The 23,694-nt window shown below is 46.1% G+C and overlaps 1 protein-coding gene across 4 annotated transcripts in view; it reads left to right on the top strand.

The window, feature by feature from the left end:
- The first annotated feature begins 14,604 nt into the window (after positions 1-14,604).
- Positions 14,605-23,694, top strand: part of ZHX3 (zinc fingers and homeoboxes 3) — a 117,984-nt gene continuing 108,894 nt past the window's right edge. Inside the window, exon 1 of one of the 4 annotated variants that reach the window (XM_080685598.1) lies at positions 14,605-14,875. The gene's annotated coding sequence lies outside the window, so the exon portion shown is untranslated. Of the gene's footprint in view, positions 14,876-15,202; positions 15,530-23,694 lie in introns of those variants that run through there. The other 3 variants (XM_080685600.1, XM_080685601.1, XM_080685599.1) reach the window with 3 other exon arrangements.

The raw sequence follows: 23,694 nt of genomic DNA, 5'->3' as shown, positions 1-23,694 counted from the left end.
GCCTGACATACAACAGGAGCTCAATAAATGCCCACTCCCCTTCATTCCACCTACTGGACGCACAGTGGAGCAGCAGCAGGCTCAATACCGCTACTGGCCAGCAGAGGGCAGGCGATGACCAGCCTTCTCGCCCAGCTAAGCGTCCTCTCTAGGTCGGCAAGCCCCACCAACGCGGACAGGTGAGCCCAGGTGCGCGCACTTCTGAAAGATCCGTCGGCCCGCGAGCCACCAGCGAGGCTCGCGCCAGAGGACGCTTTTTTTCCTTTTGGATCCGTGGTTCGCGGGCTGTCCTGTATCAAAAGACCTCTCTGATTGCCATCAGAATGTGGGCCCTGCAAAGAAGATGCGCTGAGAAGGCTCAGGAGGTGAGGGAATTTGCTGTTAAGAGGTCGGGCACTGAGGAAAGGCTTGGAAGGGTAGGGCACAATGGCCAAGAGGCAGACTTAGAAGTGCTGGGCGATGGTGGGGAGTGAGACCTGGCTACCGTTGTTCTAGATAGAGAACCGTGCCCCTACCTAGCCCCAAATCTGGGTGACCCAAGAGGACAGGACCTAGCTAGAACCTCAGTTGTGTTTGCTTTAGCAAAAGTCATTTGGTGTCAGTCCTGAACCCAGGGCAGTGTTTGGCTGGTATTTCAGAAGAGCTTTGTTGGGAGCAGAGCTATTTCGAAGTGGCCAGAGGGCAGTGCCATGCCACAAACCTTTCTGTGGAAGCGTTAGATATAACTATTACATATAACAGTGAAACACTGGAAACTTCGGCAACCCCTGCAGTGAGCCTGGGAAGGGAGGAAGGAAGGAAAGGTCAGAGGTTGTGGCTACAGATGCATAGTTACTCCTCTTCGAGCCTCATTTCATCTGCAAAATGGAGATAAAACCTCCCTTTCAGGATTGTATTGTGAGAATTAAACAGAATGAACAAAGTCAGTGACTGCCCATTGGAACCACTGTGTCCTGTGCAAGCACTGATGCCTGGGGTTCTGGAATGAAAAAACAAATAACAACACACAAAAAAACCACACCTCTCCAGGTGATTGTAATGTGTAGCCAAGGCGGAGAACTACTGGGCCAAATAAAATGCTAAACACAGCACAGGGCACACAGTAAGCATACAATAATGTTTATCGCATATATATTTTTTTAAGATGGAACACAAATTGCCTTTGTTGTTTTTTGTTAGATGGGGTTGATATAAAGTTTGTTGCAGAAATTGTGTTTCTGACAGGCTTGTTTCTGGAACTATAAATCATCAGAGATTTGGTGATTATGAGGCAGGGGAGACAGAGGCAGCCTCTGGGAGAATAATGTCCTAACGCCCATGTAAACTGAACGAGGCAGGGCCCACCCTGCCATGGGTGCTTGTGTTTGCCCCTTTCTGGGGTTAAGGATAGAGGCTATTTTCTCCTCTCTCAGAGTACACTCACTAGATGGGCCCATGCTACTGGCAACTGTTGGTTTCTGAATTAACTCATGAGTGTAGGTGGCACTTCCTTCTTTATGGAACTAGATGGTCTTCTGTGCTTCGCTAAGTCAGGCCCAAGGATGAGTTACGGTGTCCCACTACTTTCTTGCTGGGTGAGCCTAGCATGAGGCGAAAGGACCCTCTCACCCAGGCCTGCAGCTTGGATCACTCCTGATGGCCTTGTTGAAGGTGGGGAGGGAGGCAGAGGAATCTGGGACCTTCTCCTTCCAGCATGCAGGCTTGGGGGTTGGGTGGTAAGCAGTTAGTATCTGGCGAGGGTTGTCAGATTTAGCAAATAAAAGTAAAGGATGCCTAGTTAAGTTTGAATTTCTGATAAATAACATAAGGTTTTATTTTTAGTGTGTGTCCCATGCAATATTTGGGATACTAAAATGATGTGTGGTTTATCTGAAATTCAAATTTAAAGACTAGCCTTTATTTTCATTTGCTAAACCTGGCAACCCAGTGCCTGGCCAAATAGCCAAGGAGAACCCAGCATGTGGAATTCGCCGCCGGCAACAGCCTCCTGCCCAGTGTTGCCACATTCAGCTCCCACCTGCTCCCAGCTGCTTCCATCCTGCAACTTGGACTCTGGCTGCTGTGCCTGGCCTTGGCTCTTCTGTCAGCCCCGCTGCCCTGCTTGGGCCCTTCCCTGCCTCTGCTCTTGCCCATGTTTTCCCTGCTTGGCATGTCTCTTGCCCTCTCCATTTAGCAATTGCAGACACTTCACTGGGCCCAGGCACAATGCTGTGTTCTCCATTTGCATTGTCTCATTGGATTCCCACAAAACCTAGGTAGGAACAGCAGCTATCCTATTCTAGCAATGGGGAAACTGATGCTCTCAGGCATGTCAAACTCGCGGCCGGTGGGTTTGACATGCTTGGGAAAAGTGATTCTTAAAGTTGGTTCCTGGGCTGGCAGCAGCAGCCACACCTGGGGACTTCTTAGAAATGCAAACTCGGGCCCTACTCCAGGCCTACTGAAGCAGAAACTCTGGGGGTGAGGCGTAGCCATCTGTGTTTTATAAGCGCCGTCCCCACTCCCCCCCCCCCCCCCGCCCACCACCAGGTGATTCTGATGCCAGTTGTAGTTTGAGACCTGCTGCTCTAAGACATGAAGCGGGAGTCTCCCCAATCCAGGCAGAGGTATAGAGGACCACCAGGCAAGGTGTTTATGATCTTACCCAGCACCATGCCTGGGCCAGACACCGTGATGCTGCAGCCACACTACAGGCTTGGGGGGAGGGAAGGGGAGGAAGAAGGAAAAGAAAGACAAGAATAGACAGGCAGTCAGGTGGCTATGATATAAAAATATGAGAGCTGTGGTGGGCCAAGCCCTGGAGCCCATAGCAGGATGGGAGGGGTCAAGTCCAGCTTTCCTGAGTAGATGTCTAAGCCTGAAAAAAAAAAACTGGAATTTTTTGGTGAAGAAGGGTGGGAACAATGTTCCAGTTGTAGGGTCTAGTAGTTTGTACAAGGTCCTGGGGGTAGTTCACTACTGAGGATGGAAAGTGAAGTGAGGTGGGAGGGAGTGTGGGGTGGGGAAGGATTCTGATTGAGTCGAGGTGCTCAGAGCAAATGAAGCTTTAATGGGTATTGAGAAAAAGCCCTCTGGCTTCCAGGTGGAGTGGGCACTAGGGAAGATGGGCACGGGGGACTCAGGGAGCCAGGCCTTCCCCCACCTCTAGATCCAGGCTGCTTCTGCCCTCTACGAAGGACATCTGCAAAGATTCAGACCCCTATCGCAGCAGTGAGCAGGTGCGTGGGTCCAAAGCTGAAGGTTGAGGAAGCAGAGCCGTCCCTGCTGGCCCCGCCCTCCTAGCCCCGCCCCCTGCCGCAGGCCAGAGGAAGCCAGACTCTGGGCCTCAGGCCTGGGAATCCTGGGCTGAAGGGCAGGAGACTTATGTGCTATTCCCTACTCCTTCCAAAGAAGCCTTTGGTGCCAGCCTGGCCAGGTTGACTGGCAGCGTGGGCTGCGGCTGGGCAGTTCCTGGCTCCAACTGTCCTTCCCAGAAAAACTTCAGGTTGACCGAAACCTTTTGGAACCCACTCGTGATTTCCAGCCTAGGGAAGAATACTGAAAGATCATGAAGCATTGCATGAAGTGGAGCTTTCTGTGCATCTAAAATCTCTGTAGGACTTACCAACTGCCCCATGAACTTGATCTTCAGCAAAGGAACCTTCTATTCTTCCTCTTCTTATTTGAGGATACCCGCTGCTCCCCACTCTGCATCTGGCATTCAGGATCATGCCTCATTATGCTTTCCAGTTCAAGGAGGGTCTAGCATGGTGCTCTTCACTTAAATATATGTTCAAAAATATTGTTTAGGGAGGGTCAATTTATGCTCAGCCTTGAGTTATAAGTAGATGGAGGATATACAAGAGAGCCAGCGGCAGCTTAAGTGGGTGCAAGTGGTGAATGAAGGCATGGATACTGGAGCGAAAGTGAGTACAAGCAGATAGCCTGCCTGGCCTGGAATATGGGGCAAAACCGTGGGCATTGAGGAACAATTGATGGTTGTTGAGCAGGAGAGTGACATAATATTGCTAGTCATTGTACTAGACCCCAGCTCCATTGTTACTTCCTCAGGGAAGCCTTCAGTGGCAGACAGACTTCAAGGTGACCGTCCGTATCCCTGCCTCCTGGTATTCATGCTTTTGTGTTATCCCTACCTTTTGAGTGTGAGCGGGACCTGTGACTTGATTTTAACCAATAGAATATGGCAGGGGTGCCAGCTGTCACTCCCATGATTATGTGACAGACTAGCTCTGGAGACTCTCCATGCTGACTTGAAGTAAACAGCCAGGTTTAGGATGCTCACAAGGAGCTATGATGGTCTCTAGGAGCTGTGGCAGCCGCCAGCAAAAAGCTAGAGTCCTTAGTCCTATAGTCACAAGAAAATGAACCCAGCCAACAACCTGCATGAGCTTGGAAGCAATTTTCCCCCAGTTCAGTCTCCAAATGAGACTGGCTGTGTCCTTGATTGCAGCCTTGTGAGTCTCAAAGCAGAAGACCCAACTCCTGACTCATAGAAGTAGTGAGATAATCCTATATAATAAAAGGCTAATATGCAAATCGACCAAACAGCAGAATGACCGGTCGCTATGATGCACACTGACCACCAGGGGGCAGATGCTCAACACAGGAGCTGCCCCTTGGTGGTCAGTGCGCTCCCACAGGGGGAGCACCGCTCAGCCAGAAGCCAGGCTCATGGCTGGCGAATGCAGTGGTGGTGGCAAGAGCCTCTCCTGACAGTGCTAAGGATGTCTAGCTGATGGCTTGGGCCCGCTCCCCGGAGCCATCAGTTGGGCATCCCCTGAGGGCTCCCAGACTATGAGAGGGAGCAGGCTGAGTTGAGGAACCCCCTGCCCCGAGTGCATGAATTTTATGCACCAGGCCTCTAGTACATGTATGTTGTTCAAAATTTCTAAGTTTTGGGTGATTTGTTACACAGTAATAGCTAACTAATACATCTTCTGGCTAGGTTGACTTTCCCTTACATAGGCTTTCATAGAATTATGTGTCTTTTCATCGTAGTGTTTTATGTGGGCCTTATTCAGTGAAAGCTATGTCTTTTTGCTCAACACTGCAACCTGAAGCCTCACTTGGGGCCTGGTACACAAAAGGAGACCCACAATAAGTATTAGTTGCATGTGTTAGTGAGTGAATGCTCTTATTTGATCTTTATAACAAGCAAGCTGGTGAAGTAGGAACCATTGTTATACATGAAGAAAAGAAAACCAGTTATTAACTTATACTTAAAAATATGCTGAACAAAATCTTATCCTATACTGAATAAAATTTTGGTTATGCATGCCACCCTCTCCTAATTTTTAGTGTGACCAAGAATAATTTAAATAATTTGGGAGCAGGGAGCAATTGCATGATTGCATGGTATGACATCCATTATGTAGTATTGTATTTTCTCAAAAGCACAACTATCCAAAAATAATTCTGGACTCCTTTGGTTTTTCCAAAGGCTTCTCTTATCTCTTACTTAAATCATTCTTTGGAAACTCCTGCCCTGTGATGTCCTTTTCTAACACTGCCAGACCCTCATCTGCCAATGCTTTATGTGATTCCATCTGTTCCCAGCATCACTCTCATTGACTTCATACAATTCTATGTCTTTGGCAAGACTTCTTTCTACACAGCAGTGAGCAGCTACGACTTAGATGTACACACAACAGCCTGGATAGAATTTAGGGTATCAAGTGGGGACAATAGTAATAGATTTAAAGCTCCACACTTTCCCAGTTTTATTGAGGTATGACTGGCGTTCAGTAAACCACACATGTTTAAAGTGTGCATTTGAGTTTTGACAGGTGTAGATACCCATGAAACCATTGCCACACTCAGTAGTTTCATTTTGTACTCCTCTTGCATCATACTCTCAGAGGTCAGAAACACCTGACAGTGGGATGCTGTTAAAACCAAAGTCAGTTCTGGTTAGATCTCTGCTCAAAACCCGCCCGTGGTCCCCAGTCTCCCACCTCCCACCTCTCTGCTCTCATCTCCCACTCAGCTCCCCCTCACTGCCTGCAGCCGCTACATTCACCTCCTGGTTGGTTCTCAAGCACACCAGGCACACTGCCCCCTCTGACCTGGTGATTTCCTCTACCCAGAATGCTCTTTCCCTGGACACCCACATGGCTCACCCCCCGCCCCCACCTCCTCAGATGTCATCTTCCTACCCTGACCCCTCCCATCTACCTTTCCCTGCTGTAATCTTTTCTGGTAGCCCTATCACCTTTTCACATGCTAACTAATTTACTAATTTATGGTATTTGGTGTTTGTGGGTCTTCCCCCAGGAGAACGTATCCCTCAGGAGGACAAGACATGGGATCTGTCTGCACCTTTCTATTCTCAGAATGGTATTTGGCATAGAGTAGGTCTCCAGTCAAGATTAGTGAGTAAATATCTGCATCTCTGATGGTCTTGCCTCTACCTTGAAGTCTCCATCCCTTGCTGCCATCTGTCTCCCCCGGCCTCTCTCCAGGTGATATGGCCCCTGCCCAGGTGGTATGATTTGTTGCTGGTATCTGTCTGATTCAGTAGGTTGCCAGTGTGTTTTTTTTTGTTTGTTTGTTTCGTTTTGTTTTTTAATATATTTTTATTGATTTCAGAGAGGAAGGGGAAGGGAGAGAGAGATAGAAACATCAATGATGAGAGAGAATCATTGATTGGCTGCCTGCCTCCTGCACACCTGCCACTGGGGATCGAGCCCACAACCTGGGCATGTGCCCTTGACCAGAATCGAACCTGGGACCCTTCAGTCTGCAGGCTGAACCTCTTTCCACTGAGCCAAACCGGCCAGGGTGGTTGCCAGTGTTTTGACCCATAAAGCCTCCAGCAGGTGTGAAATACTAAATTCCAGCCTTTTTTTTTTTTTTAAGGGCAAAAGGGTGAAAAAGAAAGGAGTGAGGAGAAGGGAGCTGCTGAGGGTAGCAAAGGCAGAGCAGAGAGGGTGGAGAGGGAAGACAGTCATGGATTTTCCTGAGGCCCCCACCCAGTCATTTCCAAGCTGCTCAGAGGAGTGGCCAGCAGTGGGTGAGGGTTGTGTGCCACATGGCAGACAACCCGTTGAGTCATGGGGCACCCAGCCACACTGCTTTGTGGAGTTTGGTGTGGGAAGTATTTTTGTTTTTTTGCAGCCCAGCTGTCTATGTAATGACTTCCTTCCCCGCAGTCTTGTTCACTGAGGTGTTCCTGAGCGACCAGCTGGGTTGCTGCATTCCTGGCTGCTTCAAACCCTGTCTGAGCCCTGAGGCCCAGCTCCCCCCTGTAGGTGGACCTTCGAAGGCCGCCAGGGCGTGCCCCGAAAGACAGGCTATAGAGCTCCTTTCTCTAACCTGCTCCCGTGCCCCAAAACAGGATAAAAAAACAAGTAAAAAATAAAGACATTCCATCTGTTACGCACTTATGGCATGGCCACAGCCATGTGCCTGAAGAATTCTTTGTCAGCAACCATGAGGTCGCTACCAAATTGAAGGGGGATGCCATGGACCTAAGTCCTTGCCCTCTGTCTTGTTGCAGCAGGAAGGGGTCAGAAACTCAAGTGAAGAGACTGGGACCCTCCCGGCAGCGGGCTGCACGGGGAAACTTGACTCAGACACGTTGTTCAGCAACCTCAATCCTTGAAGTGTATTTTGAAGAAAGTTTGCTTAGATACATGATGACAAGGAGGAGGTTGTTTATGAGTAGAGGCCTGGTGCACGAAAATTCATGCACTGGGGTGGGTGGGTGGGGCCCTCGGCCTGGCCTGCGCCCTCTCACAACCTGGGAGTCCTCAGGGGATGTCCTACTGACGGCTTAGGCCCGATCCCCGTAAGCCGCAGTCTGGCTTCCCTCTGCGGGAGGTGACCGGATGGGCGATCAGGGGACAGCGCTGCCTCCATCACTGTACCTCTACGCTGCTGCCACTAGGCTGATCAGGGGACATTGCTGCCCTCCCCCCCATCACCCCTCCACCACCGCTGGTGGTCGCCCCCCACCCCATCACCGTTCCCTCCCTCTGCCCGCTGGCACATGCCTTGGCTGTCCTGGCACCGCCTGCTTGCCGGCCCCTCTCCCCGCTGACTGGTCATTCAGCCGTTTGGTCGATTTGCATATTACGCTTTTATTATATAGGATAGCATTGTCTGTGGCATAGGCGAGCAGGAGGCAAGGATGGGATGGCTGAATGATGTGCCCTACGCAGACCCCATTTCACTGAGAACTACCTGCTTATTTGACAGCTTATTTCTACACAGCAGTGAGCAGCTACGAATTTGACACACATACAGCAGACTGGATGGAATTTAGAGTGTTAAGTGGGGAAAACAGTAAAAGATTTAAAAGCACAATACGTTTCCAGTTTTATTGGGGTATGATTGACATACAGTACTGACATGTTTAAAGCATACATTTGAGTTTTGACAGGTGCAGATACCCATGAAACCATCACCACCACAATCAAGATAATAAATATATGCATTACCCCCCTCTCCAAGTGTGAAGTAGGTCTATGTGTATTAAAATGGACAGATATTTAACACCTAATGTTCAGTTTTTGTAAAGTTCAACTGGCCCAGCTGGCATGGCTCAGTGGTTGAGCATCGACCTATGAACCAGGAGGTCAAGGTTCAATTATCAGTCAGTATTCAAAAGGAGCCCTAGCTGGTTTGGTTCGGTGGATAGAGTGTTGACCTGTGGACTGAAGGGTCCCAGGTTCGATTCCGGTCAAGGGCACATGCCTAGGTTGCGGGCTCGATCCCCAGTAGGGGGTGTGCAGGAGGCAGCCGATCAATGGTTCTCTTTCATCATTGATGTTTCTATCTCTCTCTCCCTCTCCCTTCCTCTCTGAAATCAATATCAATATATTTTAAAGAAAGAATGAAATGTATAGTAAAAAATGAAAATTTAACAATAATCAGCAACCAAGGGGAAAAAAGCCCACAAAAATATTCACAGCACAATTTCCTGAGATGCTAACAACATAAGGTTTAGTGGTAAACTGACTCATACCTGTGCATTCTCCCCTTTGTTGTTCCCTGAGAAATGATTGATTGATCATACAGGTATTAGCATGAAAGGATTGTCGGGTTGAGAAGTGAATTGTTTGAGAACTGAGGTTTGTCTGTATTTGGCATTTTTTTTGTTTTTGTTGTTATTTCAAAACTATTTTGACTATTCTTTTAAAAACTATTTTCTGACATTTGCTGGACGATAGAAATAAGGTTGATTTGGGGATAGTATTAAATTTGCAACCCAGAAGAGAGCCTTCATCAGAACCCGACCATGTGGCACCCTGAGCTCAGACTTCCAGCCTCCAGAACTGTGAGAAATACATTTTTATTGTTGATAAGACCCAATTTGTGGTATTTCATGATAGCAGCCAGACTAAGATGGTCATTTATTGGTCCTAAAAGTTTAATATTTCTTAGGATTTCCTATCTCCACTATCATATTATCTTTGGATAAAGACAGTTTTACTTTTTTTTTTCTTTCATATCTTTATGACTTTTTTTTTTTTTTTTTCTTGCATTACAGTCCTGGCTAGGGCATAGAGTCAAATGTTGATTAGAGGTGGTGACAGCTGATATCCTTGCTCTGTTCCTGACCTTAGGGAGGAAAGTGTTCAATGTTTTACCATTAAGGACGATGTTAGCTCCAGCTTCTGAGTTTCTACCTAGAATTGTTTTTCTTTGACTTGAAAATCTGGTAGTGCAGGCTTGCCAGCATTAAATTCTCCAAGGTTTCCACCCCCCCGGATCTCATGGTACCCAGCACCATGTAAGATTTATGTTGTTGATTACTTGACCAATGTCTGCCCTACTTATTAGGCTGTAAGCTCCATGAAGGGCTCTGGTTTTATTCACTGTTGCATATCCAGAACGTAAGAGAGGGTCAGGTACGTGGTAGGTACACAATACATATTTATTGGGGACAGACAATGCCTTGAGCTTAGAGAGCTCATGGACATTCAAACTCGTCTCTGGTCCAGCAGAAAGTGCATATTTAGAAAATAAAATGTGATTCCAGGTCCCACCCTGTGTTAGGACGGGGGTCCTGGGCTGGGCTGCCCATAGAGGCAGCAGAACCCCAGCTGTGAGTGCTGGCAGAAGACAGGCCTCATCCTGATTCTTCTCTGTGCTGTGCCTGCGTCGTGATACTCATTCTTGATAAGGAACTGGCATATAAATCAGGTAGAATTTTCAGCTTCTCTTCCTGCCATTGTTCATAGCCCAGACTCTTTGCCACCTGTGAGTCTATGGCACTGGCTACTACTCAGAAGTATGCAGTGAACAGTCATAGTTGGAATGCTTTTGGTTTCAAGTATAAGAGAATCCAAGTCAAATTAGAATCAATGATAAAGGGAATTTATTGACTTATGTAACTTTATTGGGTAGATTATTGGGTAGATGGATTCAGGTAAGCCTTGATCAACACCCCAACTCTGTTTCTCTTCAGTTCACCTGCCTTTCCCTTTTCCATGCATTGGTATCATCGTTAGGCTGGCTCTCTTCCTGGTCACACAGTAGCTGCCAGCAGCAAATAGTTCCTTACTGACATCCAGGGAGACAGTGAAGGCTTTATGCAACTATTGCAATGAGGTAAATATTGGGTACTGCTAGATGTAGGCCAGGGTAAGAGGGCTATCCCTGGAGCAGCCAATACAAGGTGCATTAGATTACTTCAACTGGCTTAGGGTCCACACCCCATGTGGGAGATAAGGGTCCATCCCACTCAGGTTGTCTTGCTGTACAATGGGGGGTGAGATAGACTGGATGTTAGGAAGATGCATCTCTCAGGATAGGCTGGGTTTTGCTGTGATAACAAACAAGTACCATTTTTTATTTTTTTTATAACAGGAAAGGTTTATTTCTTGCTAATACTACACATCCACTGTGGGTCATCTAGGGGCATTATTCCATGTTTTCTCACTCCAGGACCTAGGCTGATGGAACTATAACTATCTCAAGCATTGTCTTTTGCTGTTACTGAGGGAAAGAGAAAACAAAAAAATAGCCTACTAGCTCTTAAAATTTGGATCCAGGAGTGATATACTTCTGCTCATACTTTATTGACTATAATAAAAGTAAGTGACATGGCCACTCCCGACTCAAAGGTGTAAAGAAGTACAATCCTAACAGGTGTCTTGCAAGCAAACCCAAAAATCTTTGGTGGCTGGCATTAATGTCAACTACCATAGGAGGCCATCAGAATACCCACTACAGAGGACTTATGGAGACCACCCCAGTTTCTGTCCACTTTTTGTTGGGAAAAGAACAACTTCCTGTTTTGATTGCTGCCTACAAAGAGGCCTCCCTACTAAGCAGAAATCAGAAATTCAATAATCTTCTCCTGTGTCACAATCAAATGTCTCCCAGATGTTTTTCCATTACGTGAAATTAATGGTTCTTAGAGGGAGTTCTATTAAGTTATCTCCTCAATTCAAAACAATTCCTTTTTTTGTGGTCCTGATCCACGGCGGTGGGTTCCTGGTGAACTAGGAGGGGTCACCTGACTCAAGTTGGGTCAATGAGAGCCTCTTTTTTGGGATTTGGAAATTGGAACAATTAGGGATTTTTAGTCTCTCTCTGGATAGTTGGAATTGTCATGTACTTGGGAGTGGCTGGCAGACATATGTCCATTTTATTATCATGAATCAGAGAAAACAAGTTTGCAGAGAGATGGTCCTACTGGTAACCCTTGCTCTGCTTCCAATTCATCCAGAAGTCCAGCTGGGTTCTTGTGCTTGGCCTGAGAGAACCACCCTCCTGCCCCACCCCAAGCTTTTAAGTTCTCCTTTTATTTTCCTTAAACTGACCTGATGGGTAACTGGTACTTGCAGCCAGCAAACGTCTAATGACACATGCTCTTTGCCTCTGGACCCTGACATAAAAAAGTCACAGGTATAGCTCATTCCAATAAAATGGGAGTTCAGGTTATAACTCTATTGCATCAACTATACTTCTGACAGCTTCTTTCCCGCTTGAGAAAGCTCATCAGAAAGTAAGTGCAGGTGACATTATAGGAACCACCTGGAATCTTCTTAAATTATTTAAAAAATAATAATTTGCCTCCTTTGGTAAAGGAGATTTGTGACAAACCTCCCAACACTGGTTTTACGTGCATGCTGTTTCCTCTGCCTGGAGTCTCCTCCTCCTCATCTCTTTAGAACCAGACTAGTGTCACCTCCTCTGAGAAACCTTTCCACACTCTCTTATATAGTATTATGTCCTTCTCTCTACTTCCCAAAGCAGTTGGCTTATCCATAGAGCGTTACATACTTTCTTCCAGAAGTACTTCTTTACATGTCTCCTCCAAAATACTGAGTTCTCAGTGGTCGGGAGAGTGCCTCCTTTACCTCTGCATCCCACAGGGCCTGGGTTAGAATACATGCTCAGGAAAGTTGGTTGAGTAAATGGAGTCCTTTGGAACAACACATTCCATATATACTTTCATTCAACAAATATTTATTGAGTGCTTGAGCATGTCAGGCCATGTTGCAGATGCTGGAATATAAAGTCCGTGCCCTTGGGACATTACAGATAATATTCAGGTCATGTCAGGCCATGCTCCAGATGCTAGAACACAAAGTTGCTGCCCTTGGGACATTACAGATGATATTCAGGTCATAAGGGCCATGAGGAAAAATAAAGCAGGATGAGGAAAGAGAGAGTGATGGGGGTTGGGACTTGATATTTTAGTAGAGTGGTCTGGGAGGTCTTTCTGGGGAATATATATATATATAAATCAATATATATATATATATATTGATTTCAGAGAGAAAGGAAGGGAGAGGGAGAGAAATAGAAACATCTAAGAAAGAGAAAAATTTATCGGCTGCCTCCTACAGGCCCCCTACTGGGGATTGAGCCCAAACTCCGGACATGTGCTCTGACCAGGAATCAAACTCCTGAGCTCTTGGTGCATGGGTCAGTGTTCAACCAACTGAGCCACACCAGCCTGGCTGGGGAGATGACTTATGAGCAGATATTTGGAGTAAGGAGCATGCCTTTTTGATATATTGGGAAGAAGAAATACCAAGGGCAAAGGTCCTGAGGTGAAAGTGGCCTGCATGTTCTAGGAGCAGGAAGGAGGCTAGTGTGGCTGGAATGGAGTGAGGGGGTGGATTGGATGGAGACGCAGAGTGCTGGGGAGCAGAGGGGTGCAGTCACATAGAATCTTGAAGGTCCTTGAAAAAAAGGCTTTGGTTTTTGCTCTGAGTGAGGTGGGAAGCCATTGAAGGCTTTAGAGGAGAAAGATGTTTTGACTTAGGTTTCAACAGAATCCCTCTGGCTGCTTGAGAACAAGCTCCAGGAGAGCAGAGTGAATTCAGGGAGAGCAGGTAGCAGGTTATTGCAATATTCCAGGAAAGAGAAGATGAGGCTACTGTAGGGAGAGCTGAGAAGCTTTGCTGCTAGATTGCATGTGGGATGTGATACAAGAGACCAGTCGAGGATGATTCCAATGGTTTGTCCTGAGCCACCAGAAGGATGGAATTGACATTAATTGAGGTGGGGAAGACTGTGGAAGGAGCAAGTTGAGGAGCAATTTTCAGTTTGGCATTGTACCTGGCAAGTTTGACATATTGCTCAGCACGTGTGTGTGTGTGTGTGGGGGGGGGGGGGGGCAAAAGTAGGTTTACAGTTCATATAGAAAAATATATAATACAAAAGTAAATTTTTGCATACTCACTACATTTGCCCACCCTTGTATATGTTGACTGGTTTTCAGGCTCTGAAAATTGTAAGTAAACTAAAGTTAAAGCCAGCCTTATTTATTCAACATCAGGCACTGTGTGGAAAACTTCACATGTGCTGTTATTTAATCCTTTCAACCATTCCTTTTGGCTTCATTACTAATATTTTCATAGCTCTTTTACGGACGAGAGATTAAGTAGCATGTCCAAAGTCACTCTACCAACTATTAATCTGCTAGTGTATAATGCAGATCTGGGATTCCAACCCAGTCAGACTGCAGAGCTCTTGCTGTTTATTAATCACTAGATTCTAAAGGTGGGGACCACTTCCTGAGCATATTTGCTATAGACTTGGGCTCCATAACAAACATGGTACCTTGAGCGTCTGAGGAAAAACTCAGGAAAAGACCCACTCCCATCCCAGGTGTTACAGGTTACACAATAGGAGCTGTGAAGAAGGGACAGCATTATTCTATGAGGGGGCTAATTGATGCTTTCAAGTTTCAAGTACCTGAAAATTTAACGTTAGGAAAGCAGTTATCAAAAGTTGTTCTGTTTAGGAAACAGAAGAGTTTCAAAACTGCAGTGACGTGCCTGTTGGTGGGATAAAAGAAAGACGGACTCCCAAGGTGACGCGTGTTGGGAAACACTGGACGGGGATAGGGGAGAAGGGTGGGGATGGCCTCTGGCCCCTGCACTGCCCACATCCTTTTCAAAGTGTAGCTTGGTGTGGCCTTCCTTAGTTGGTCCTCCAGAAAGACCAGGATATGGAATACAAAAGCCGGTAACCTCTGGGGCCGCAGCATCCGCCCCAGTCCCCTTCTTCACCAACCCCCTCAAGTTCCACGCGGGGCAGAGTCGGACCGCAGCCCGCGCATGCGCCCGGGGCAAGGTCCGCTCTCGGGTACGTCAGGGGGCTCACGCTTGCATGAAAGCCCCGCCCACTGGCGCCAGAGGCGACTTGGGCGGGGGGCCTCGGGCCACGCCCCCAGCCGAGCCGAGCGGGACCGAGCGGAGCCGAGCGTTTCCGAGTACGGCCGAGCCGAGCCGAGCGGCCGGGAGTCGGTTGGTGCAGCTGCGTCCCCGCCGCTCAGCAGTCTGCGGCTCCGCCGTCGCCGCCGCCTCAGCGGGGCCCGCGCCGGCCGACCGGCCGGCCGCCAGGAGAGAGGCCCGGAGCGCGGTGAGAGCCGCCCGGCCGCGGGCGCCGCCGCCGCCGCTGCCAGGTGAGCGCCTGCCGCGGCCCGCCGGCCTGCCGGCCCGTGTGTCCCCGCGACTGTCAGTTCCCGTGTCTGTGTGTCTCTCTGCCTGTCAGCCCCCCGTGTCTGCGCGAGCTCCTTCCCGCCACGTCTGACCCCCGGCCCTGCCCGCAGTGTCCGCGTACCCCTCCCGCCTGCTGCCCCACTCTTACTGTCAGCCGCCAGCACCTCCATGCTGGGAGGCTCCGCCCCTTCCCCCCGAATCCCCGCCCTTCGCCCATCTGTCATCACCCCCTCCCCCAGCTTCAGGCTCGGGCGTCCTGGGGTCGAGGGGTGCCACCCCTCCTAGGGGTCAGTGTAGCTCAGGTCAGCCAGACAGATACGAAAGGAGCAACGAGAGGGGTGTGGGGGGAAATGGGGGTCCGCAGATGCCCGCCCGCCCGCTCGCGTGAGGGTGCGTGTCCGAGGGTGCGCCGGGGGGCGACACGTGCGCCCGAGAGCAGGGAACGGAGTGGGGGGACTGCCTGACTGACGAGAGGTGGAGATGCTGGGAGGTCAGAGCCACTTGCTCCAACTGCCGCCGGCCCGTGTGCCCCGCGGGGAAGGCCCGGCCACTGCCTCTGGTCTAAAGAGCGCCAGTTCGACTACCGAGGCAGATGAATCCGGACTCGACCCATTGGGGTACAGTAGGATCCTGAATCCTGGAACCCTTGTTTGGCCTCGCGAAAACAGAAAACCCGGGCGCCGGGTTCCCGGATGCCGCGGGTGGCGTGTGAGCGGTGTTGGGGGCTAGTTAAACCTTCCCGGTTTGGGATTTTCATTCAGAGAAGCCTGTTGAAAGTGATTGAGTAGTGGGTGGGATGTGGCGCTCAGGTGCAAAGTGTTTGAGAGCCTGAGTCATTTTGAGTTGAGTGGTTTGCATTTCTGAGGAGTGATTGTCCTGAGCTTGTGCCCTGGGAGAAACTGTTAAATGATGGGGGTGGGGGTATGTGTGTTGGGGGGGTTAAGGAGTAGGGAGGGCATATGTTCTTTTTCTGTTTTAAACTATGTGGACACATAGTAATTTACTCATGAGACCCCCACATATCCTTGCTTTAAAAAAGGATTCCTGTAGTTTCCACTTATACACATTCTTGTATATTGTTATCTTGATGCTCTTTATTTGTAGTAACGTAGTATTGCAATATTTCAAAACTAAGAGAAAATGCGTCCTAAAACAATTTGGTATTTTGCTGGATAATTCTCAATCACGGGGAAAGAACCCAAAGTACACTTCATTAGCTGGAACAACTTATTCTGGCTTAATTTGTTTCTAAGAGACATACAGTGGAAAAATCCAGAAGCAGCAAAGTAGTATCAAAGAGTCTTAGGAAATTACTGAAAAGGGCTTTCTATTGCTGCCCTGGAAAGATGGTAATCAAAGTTGCTTTAGAGGACAGAGCTACTATCTATATACTAATAAAAGTCTAGGTGGTCCCCGCGTCATCACAAGATGGCCGGCAGGGGAGGGCAGTTGGGGGGCAACCAGGCCAGCAGGGGAAGGCAGTTGGGGGTGATCGGGCGGACAGGGGAGCGGTTAGGGGGCGATCAGGCTGGCAGGCAGGCGAGCGGTTAGGAGCCAGCGGTCCCAGATTGTGAGAGGGATCCCAGATTGGAGAGGGTGCAGTACACACTGAGGGACAACTCCCCCCTCCCCCGCACGAATTTTGTGCACTCGGCCTCTAGTGTAATGATAAACATATTAACCAAGTTGGTTTTGTGACCTTGATACATTGAGCAGCACTTGATTTGTGCAGTGCTTCATAACAGGCAAACATTGCATAGAAAGTCGAGTAATTTTTGGAGAAAATGTTTCCCATGCTTTATTTTTTTGTTGTTTTTTTCCCCATAATTAAAATTTCAGACTAAGGCAGTCTCACAGTGGGAGTGCTCCCCGCCTTAAGATAACATTTAAATGTTCAAAAGTAATTCATGTTTAAGGCAGAAAACTAGAAAAATCAAAACCTAAGAAAAAAATCACAATCCCATAAACCATAGTAAATCACAATATTTATCTTTTTAGTTTTTTGTTCCTATGTGTGAGTATTTTTTTACAAAAATGCTACCATACTATTCGGTTGTTTTATTATATGTTTTTTTTTTAAACTTATGAATAGATTGAGAGATATCTACTTGTTTTGTTTTTATGAGTAAGAACTTGTGTTCCCTTTGTGATCTTTTTAAAAAGTTAGAACCTCTGTTAGAGCACTCCAGTAGCTTCTCATTTTAAAGTAAAATCTGAAGTTCTTGCCTGCTAGGCTACCTCCCTGTCCTCACTTTCAGCCATGCTGGACGGTTCTCTTTGCTATGCCTTAAAAACTTCAAGTATACTCTAGCCCAGTGGTCGGCAAACCGTGGCTCGAGAGCCACATGCGGCTCTTTGGCCCCTTGAGTATGGCTCTTCCACAAAATACCACGGCCTGGGCGAGTCTATTTTGAAGAAGTGGCGTTAGAAGAAGCTTAAGTTTAAAAAATTTGGCTCTCAAAAGAAATTTCAATCATTGTACTGTTGATATTTGGCTCTGTTGACTAATGAGTTTGCCGACCACTGCCCTAGCCTCAATGACTTTGCACTTGCTGTTCCTCTATCTAGAACTCTGTTCCCTGGATATCATGGTACTGGCCTCAAGTCTCTCTGCTCAGGTGTAACCATCACGCTTTCCCTGATCATTGTGTGTAATATACACTCCATTCTCCAGCCCTCCTACAACCCACTTTACTTATCTTCATGGCACTTACACCACTTGGCAAATACATATGTATTTATTTGTTGTTTTATTGTCTCCCCCATTAACCCCTAAATGTGAGACCTTTTCACTGATGTTACCTCAGGACCCAGAATAGCACCTGACACATTATGGGTGCTTAATCAGTATTTGTTGAATGAATGAATGAATGCTCATTATCCATCAATTCATGTGACCTTCCTGGTAGCCTCCTAGGCTTTTGTATAGCTACATCATGAAATGGAATAACAATCCCTTATAAGTTAGGCTAGTCCTCTCCTTTATATATCTGAACAGAAGAATTTTACAAAGTGAGTCTTATGATTGTAAAAAAGAATTTCAGTCTTGATTTAATTTCACAATTGAGGGAAGGAACAGTTTTGGCAAATGTTACTGACTTTCCTTCTTATACATCACCCCTTGTTGAAACATTGGAAATCTTTTAAACATATAAAGTATCCCAGTTATGTTTACAACTATGATTTCAATTTGGTAGTTCTTAGTGATAGTATAAGCCTCAAGAGCATAGTAAGTTTTTTGGGTTAACAAATACCCAGAGATATAATTACAGTTTTAATGTGTTTTTGTTTGAGGAGTAGCTGTTATATTTACATATTTTTCCTGGCAATTCTATCCTTTTCAGCTCCTTGCTTATCGGTTTTTGGATGGCCTAGAGGTTACACTTAAGTTTTTTGTTTTTTAACATTTTAAAATAAGTTCTTGATCTCTTGAGCATTTTACACCTCTCGTATGACTCTTGGACTATTTGAAAGGACCAGTTTCATCTTTCAGGATGAAAGGACATTGATAATAAAACATATAATTGCTCTTTTATTATAAGGATGGGAAAATTGTATCTTAAGGTAGAATGTTTACAGAGAGGACATAGTGTGAGAGTAAGCTTTTTAAAGTCTTGAATTTCAAGTAGTGAGTTGTTTTTTTTAAAATATATTTTATTGATTTCTTACAGAGAGGAAGGGAGAGGGATAGAGAGTTAGAAACATCGATGAGAGAGAAACATCGATCAGCCGCCTCCTGCACACCCCCTACTGGGGATGTGCCCATAACCAAGGTACATGCCCTTGACCGGAATTGAACCTGGGACCCTTCAGTCCACAGGCTGACGCTCTATCCACTGAGCCAAACTGGTTTCGGCTCAAGTAGTGAGTTTTTGAAAAAAATTTTCACTTTTGCTCTTAAGGAAAAGGATCCTTCTGAATACAATCCAAACAGAGAACTTAAAAATTTTTTTCTTATGCCTCCAATATACAGAAACTTTCGGGAAAAATCCAAAATGAAATTTTTTTTATTTTAAAAGCCTAAAGGTAATGTGTTAAGAATTTATTTTTAATTTTTCTGTGTGTTTTTAACATTACTACGATCAGTGTTAGATTACCAACCTGTTTTATTATTTCTTCTCTTTTCTCATTTGATTACCTCCCTTCTCTCATCATATTCTCTCCCTAAATGATCTCATCTGTTCCCAGGATTCAATACCCTCTGGATGCAGATGACTCCCTCAGTTACACCTCCTGCCTGGACCTTTTTCTGGTTCCAGACTTGCATTTTCAACTACTGCTTTCCTGTTATCTCTACTTGCTTGCCTCACAGTGATCTCAAAGTTCACACATATACAAAATTGATCTCTCAGTCTTCCTCTTAAACTTCCAAATTAGTATTCCTCATTCCTGGCCCCTCCCTGTCTCATTGTCATTACTGTTCACTCAGTGTTCAGGCCAGACACCTGAAAAGTCATCTTGGATTCTTCCTGATTCCTCACTGCACATTCAATCCATCAGTGTGTTCTCGTGGCCTAGTCTCCAGAATAGCGCAAATCCTCCATTCCCTCCACCCTCCTAATCTACCCACCATCTTCTCTCAGCTGGGTGACTGCCTCTACCTGTTACCTGGTCTCTCCTAACTTCCACTTTTACCTTCTTCTAACCCAGTGGTCGGCAAACTCATTAGTCAACAGAGCCAAATATCAACAGTACAACGATTGAAATTTCTTTTGAGAGCCAAATTTTTTAAACTTAAACTTCTTCTAACGCCACTTTTTCAAAATAGACTCGCCCAGGCTGTGGTATTTTGTGGAAGAGCCACACTCAAGGGGCCAAAGAGCCGCATGTGGCTTGCGAGCTGCAGTTTGCCGACCACTGTTCTAACCCATTCTCCCCTCTTCAGCCAGGGTGATCCTACTAAAAATCTAAACCACATCACATTAGCTTCTTGCTTAGTGGCTTCCCACTGCACTTAGCCCACATCCACACTTCTTACTCAGAAGTGTCAGGCCTTGTCTCCCTCTTTGCCTCCTCTCCAGCTCACCATGCTTGTCTCAGGTTGGAGCACTGTCAGTTCCTCAAGTATGCCAAGTCCCTCTACAAACCCTTCACTCGGCCCCGCACTCCCTCTTCTGCCCCCCTCTTCTCATAGAGCCTTCTCAAACAGCTGAGGGGCCTGTCCTGATCACCGTTTCTATAGTAGCTCCCCACTGTCCCTTCTCTCGGTACATGTGCATTTCCTGCTTAGCCAAAATTCCAAGTATCCTATATAATAAAAGCCCAGCGACCATAACGGCAGAACGACAAGAGGTGCCGATGGCAAACAGGGACCAAGGGTGGGTGGTGGGGGATGTGGGCGGCGCCAGGCCACAAGGCACCCACCCTGCAGGTCACCCCACGCACAGAGGGCCACTGGTGGCAGGGTGGGGCCAGTAAGTTGGCGACCTCTCCATCCCTCCCCTGGCCATCAGGCTCCCATTGCTGAATGGCGAATGGGGAACTGGGGTGGGTGGTGGCCGGGGGCGGGGCTGGCTGCCAGCAGCTGGGGAAGATGGCCCTGATCACAGGCTAGGCCTGGGGACCATACCCGCACATTATTTTGTGGGCTGGGCCTCTAGTTTCATTTATATATTTGTTTTCTTCTTTATTGTCTAGTCCCCCAATAGACCACAAGATCTATGAGGCAGGGGAAGCCTTGGACTGTTGATGTACAGTCCTGGTACCCCATGCTGTGCTTAGAATCCAGTAGATGCAAGACCTTGATATATTTTGAAAAATATTGATATTATAACAGCTAACTTTTTTTGAGACTTACTTTGTGCCAGGTCCATTACTAAGGTGTGTTCATGCATATCTCTAAATATCTGGGAGAAACCTTAACTAAGGTAGTGATGGTTATTACATTAGCATTTCTATTTTTAGTTGAGAAAATTGAATTTAGAGAAGTTAATTTAAAAATATATTTTTTATTGATTTTAGAGAGAAAGGGAGAGAGAGAGAGAAGCATCAATGATGAGAGAGACTCATTGATCAGCTGCCTCCTGCACGCCCCCTACTGGGGATCAAGCCCGCAACCCCGGGCATGTGCCCTGACTGGCAATCGAACCTCAACCTCCTGGTTCATAGGGTTGATGCTCAACTGCTGAGCCACGCTGGCCAGGCAAGAAGTTAAATAATTTTTAAAGTTACATAGCTAACAAAGTGCTGGAGCTAAGATTTGAATCTACATGATCTGGCCATAGAAATGTCTCTCACTCATTATGCCTTCTAATATGCATGGAGTAGGAATGAATGAATAGGAAATATGCCATAATATTAATATTTGATGATTCCTCATCATTTTGTTTCTAAGCATATATTTGAGTATAAAAAATAAGAATGCTTGGGTTGGGATTTTGCATTTCCTGGGAAGTTTCTGATAATAACTATGCCAAAGCACATAGATTAGTTTATATTCAGGATCTGTGTTTTAATTTTACCTTTGCCACATTCCAGCTGAAAATCCTTGGGCAAATTACTTAACATATCTAAGTCTGTCTTTCAGCTATAAATGGAGAAAAAGAATAATTTTTATCTCACAGGGTCATTGTGAGGAGCATAATTATACACACCAAAAAACCCAACCAATGTTAGCTATTAATATTATAAGAAGGGGAAAAAAGCCCCCCAAAAAAGACTTGTGTAGCTCCATCAACAAATTACAGTTTGGGTAAGTATGACAAAAAGATCATAACAATATTATCTCACTGACTCTGGTTTTGAATTTATTAAAATTATCAGGGAATTAACGATTTGCCTTGGGATTTATAATTATTCTTTTGCTGCATTGCAACTTTATGTTTGGATTTAAACGTCTTCAATGCTTGTAGTTAAAACAGCTTTCCTTCCTTCCTTCCTTCCTTCCTTCCTTCCTTCCTTCCTTCCTTCCTTCCTTCCTTTTAAACTCCTTCCTATCTTAAGCTACATTCTCAGGGTAAAGAGATATTTAGAAGGGCTGGCTGTTTTTGAGAGGTTGATTATTTTTATACTTTGCACCAGAAATGTACTTACCATCATTGCTGCTTATTTCAGTAATGATGATCACCAGGAGCATACTTCAAACACCCAAGCAAACAGTTGACCTGGCACAGATGCAGTGGATTTGACAGACCTTATGATGGAATATCTGGGCACAGTTGCATTTTCTGGGCTTATAAGCAAGTGCCAGTATGGTGGCTTCCATCATCTCTGTGAAACAGAGGGTGAGATTTTCTGCTAAAAGTGGGAAGAGTTCAGAGAGAAAACAAGGAGATTTGACTTACAATTGAGGTCAGGAAGAGGAAGAGTGACCTTAGGGTAACAACCATTATTTCCAGGTAGTATGTAGGGCTCTGTTGATGTAGGAGACCATGGATTGATTGGGACACCATAGCACGCAGCTGCCTGATTTTAGGAGCAAAGAAGGCATATAGTTGGATTGAGCCAGGATAGCGGTTTGCAGGGGGTGAGCAGCAGAAGGACAGTAGAGCAGAGGAACTGAGGCCATTGGCCTGGGAGTGATTAACATGATAAGGTAAAAATGTCTAAGCAGGATGAGGAGGAGAAAAGGACCAGAGGTGTTGATGAAGTAAAGGAATGGGTGCATTGGAGTGATGGAGTAATAGGAGGATGTGGTTAGGGAGGGACATGTGAGTGGAATATTTCAGAGTTGGAGCAGTTAATTACTGGATATGACAGGCTCCTGGGTTTTGCCACTGGCATGAATGACTAAAGTGAATGAACCCAGTGAAGGTGACTGAAGTCAAGGAGGGAAGTGTAGTTGTAGTGGATAAGAACACAGCGTCTGGAAGTTGACTGCGTGGGTCTGAAGCTTCAGACATGGAAATGAGCCTTCCCTTATGACCCTTAATAGACTGTCTTTCCAGGTCTATCTGATATCAGAAGCTATGAAGTAAAGGGCCCTTCCTTAGAGGCAAACACGCTGACAAAAGCAAGAAGAGACAGCTAGCTGGTGATGACAGAGGCAGAAATATTTTGAAGTATAGCAGTTTGGGAACATTCATTGTAGAGGAAACAGTCTCGTTAGCCTCAGTGGTCTCTGAATGCAGTAATTAATCTTAATTGTTATCCTGTTCAACAATAATAGGTCAAATTATGGTTGGGTTAGTTTGGAAGGCTCAGAAGGAAGTAATGCAATTTAGAAAGCTTTTCAACGTAAGCTTCCATATTTTATTGCTTCAGTTATCCATAAAATTAATTTATGTGACACAATTCTGTCTCTGAAGACACTAGATTAAAAAACTACTTACTCCCTTCTCTCTCCAACTGAGCTGAGGATTACGTGTTGCCCACCCTTTGTGGCTCTGGTGGCTGTGTCACAGCTTCTCTCTCATGTGATTTGTGTAGGAAGGACTCAGGGAGACCCAAGAAATCTAGAAATGAAGTCATATAGTAGAGAGAATGTGTGGTGGGAAAGAGAGTAGTCAATGTGAAGAAAACATCAGTCTTATTCTAAATTTCTCTGCATAAGAAAACACTTCCTGGAGTAAAACCATGGGAACACAGTGTGTGTGGAAAAGTCTTTATTCTTCTCATAATGCACATCAGATGTCAAACTGAATGTAAGCCATATAAGTATCAGAATTATGGAGAGAAACCATATATATGTAGTACATGTGGGAGAGCTTTCCGTTATCTTCAGTGTTTTGAAAAACATGAAAGAAATCACAGTAGAGCAAAAACCTATCAATGTAAGGAATATGGGAAAATTTTAAGTTCTTCAACTTCACTTCAAATACATGAAAGAACCCACACTGAAGAG

The sequence above is a fragment of the Plecotus auritus genome, assembly GCF_963455305.1.
Source record: "Plecotus auritus genome assembly, chromosome: 8".
Classification (NCBI taxonomy): Eukaryota; Metazoa; Chordata; class Mammalia; order Chiroptera; family Vespertilionidae; genus Plecotus; species Plecotus auritus.
The sequence above is the reverse complement of the archived record's forward strand: the minus strand, read 5'-3'. Positions and strand labels throughout refer to the sequence as shown.